Source organism: Momordica charantia (genome assembly GCF_013281855.1).
Source record: "Momordica charantia cultivar OHB3-1 chromosome 1 unlocalized genomic scaffold, Mcharantia_2.0 BLBB01000001.1, whole genome shotgun sequence".
Taxonomy (NCBI): domain Eukaryota; kingdom Viridiplantae; phylum Streptophyta; class Magnoliopsida; order Cucurbitales; family Cucurbitaceae; genus Momordica; species Momordica charantia.
This window is the reverse complement of record NW_028275157.1, coordinates 11,211,138-11,213,884: the sequence shown is the minus strand read 5'-3', so window position 1 is coordinate 11,213,884 and position 2,747 is coordinate 11,211,138. Positions and strand designations below refer to the sequence as shown.

General features: G+C 35.9%; 1 pseudogene; it reads left to right on the top strand.

Annotated features, from left to right (window-relative positions):
- Positions 1-466: 466 nt before the first annotated feature.
- LOC148213264 (uncharacterized) lies at positions 467-1,659 on the top strand (annotated as a pseudogene).
- Positions 1,660-2,747: the final 1,088 nt, after the last annotated feature.

The following is a 2,747-nucleotide window of genomic DNA, read 5'->3' as shown; positions in this document are numbered from 1 at the left end:
AATTTATCTAATTTCTTTGAATGTTTTGATGTGTGAAATATGCTACCAAAGTAGTCTCTATTCTATAAATTGGAACATTTAAAGTTCTTAGATGTAGTGTATTTTTTGTTTATGCGGATTGTGATTGGCCCAAAGGAAGGTTACAATTTGGCCAAACAACAAACACACATGCAATAATAAATATGGATAACATAAGGTTGTGTTCTTGAAGTTGTTAGTCGACCCAAAGGAAGACTATCATCTAAAAGGAATGAGTTATTAATGTTTTATTATTGTACTGAGAGTATCACTAGCAAATTAACATTTTTGTCCAATGACTGAATGTAAATGTTGCGTTAGGTATCTCACTTGTCCTCATAAAGTTTATTTAGAATGTCATGAATATTTATATATATCTGTGTGACATTACTTACTATATTGAGCTTGTGTTCTTTATACAGTTAAGGTTGCTAATTCTGATAATATGTCCACTCAAGTCAACAACAATCCTAGACTGAATGGGGCTAATTTCAAAAACTGGAAAGAAGACATCCAGATAGTACTTGGATGTATGGATTTAGACCTCGCATTAAGGGTAGACCGCCCTACTTCAATTGAGGAAAATCCTAATAAGGTTGAAATTGAGAAGTGGGATAGGTTTAATCGCATGTTTCTAATGATCATGAAGCGCTCAATTCCAGAAACATTTAGAGGCTCTATTATTGAGGGAACGAATGCCAAAGGCTTTCTAAAGGAAATGGAGCAGTACTTTACCAAAAACGATAAGGCAGAGGCGAGTACCCTTATGGCAAAACTCACCTCTTCAAGATACGTTGGTAAAGGAAACATAAGGGAATACATAATGCAAATGTCAAATGTTGCAACAAAACTTAAGGCACTGAAGTTGGAAGTTTCTTAAGACTTTTTAGTGCATTTGGTTTTGAATCTCTTCCAGCAGAGTATAGCCACTTCATGGTGAGTTACAACACTTAGAAGGATAAATGGTCTCTGAATGAGCTAATCTCTCACTGTGTTCAAGAGGAAGAGAGGATGCAGCGAGAGAAGACAGAAAGTGTTCACATGGCTTCTACCTCAAAGAGTGTAAAGAGAAAGAGAGTGAATAATGCTGCAGAATCTTCTAAATAGAAAAAGGAAAAGAAACAGGATTCAGGACCTGCTTGTTTCTTCTGTAAGAAGACTGGGTACATGAAAAAAGAATGTGCCAAATATGCTTCATGGCTATTGAAGAAGCGTATGTTTCTCTTCCTTGTTTGTTCTGAGATTAATCTAGCTTCTATATTTATGCATACGTGGTGGGTAGATTCAGGTGATACTACTCACATCAGTGTATCTATGCAGGGTTGCATTTGGAGCCCACCGCCAAGTGATGCTGAGGCTTTCATCTACGTGGCTGACGGCAATAGGGCAAAAGTAGAAGCAATAGGAACATTTAGATTATCTTTAGGAACTAGTTTTCATTTGGATTTGTTTGAGACTTTTGTTGTTCTGTCATTTAGACGGAATTTAATTTCTGTTTCTTCATTGGACAAATTTGGTTATTCTTATTCATTTGGAAATAACAAACTAAGTCTTTTGCATAATTCAAATATTACTGGTACCGGTTCATCGATTGATAATTTATATATGCTTGATAATGTTCCTTTTGATAATGAAAATTAAATGAAAATTCTGGTACATTATGGCACAAACGATTAGGACATATCTCTAACACTAGAATTAAGAGACTCGTGGATGAAGGAATTTTTGATTCACTTGACCTAACAGATCTTCAGATTTGTGTTAATTGTATCAAAGGAAAAGAAACAGACAAGAGGAATATAGGTGCTGAAAGAGCTAAAGAAGTCCTAGAATTGATACATACTGACATATGTGGACCATTCCCTACGTCTTCATGGAATGGACAATAGTATTTTATCACGTTCATTGACGATTATTCAAGATACTGCTACCTATATTTAATTCATGAGAATCTCAAGCTCTGGACATGTTCAAATCTTTTAAAGTAGAAGTTGAACTTCAACTTAACAGGAAGATTAAAACCATCAAATCTGACTGTGGAGGAGAATATTATGGTCGATATGATGTATCAGGTGATCAACGTCGATGACCCTTTGTGCTTTTCCTTGAACAATGTGGCATAGTTCCTCAGTACATGATGCCTGGGAAACCTAACATGAATGGAGTTGCTGAGAGGCGAAATAGGACTCTTAAAGATATGGTAAGAAGTATAATTGCTCATTCTTCTTTGCTAGAGTCTCTTTGGGGAGAAGCATTAAAAACCACAGTGTACATACTTAACAAAGTGCCTAGCAAAGCAGTAAACAAAACCTCATATAAGCTGTGGACAGGAAAAGACCCAGCCTAAGGCATTTACATATTTTGAGATGTCCAGTAGAAGCAAGGCCTTATAAGCCAAATGAAAAGAAACTAGACTCAAGAACCATAAGTTGCTACTTTGTTGGGTATGTTAAGCGCTCTCGGGGCTTTAAGTTCTATAATCCCACTTCAAGAGCCTTTTTCGAGACGGGAAATGCTCAATTTCTTGAGAATATTGAGTTTGAGGGGAGAAATAAAAGTAAAGATGTTGTCTTTGAAGAAGAAAATGCTACTATCAGGAATGATGTGGCTACTTTACCTATGATTGTCAGTAAAGTAGTTTGATCAACCTCAACATACTCAAGAAGTGTCATTAAGAAGATCCACTAGAGAAAGAAGAAGTGCAATACCAGATGATTATATTGTATTTC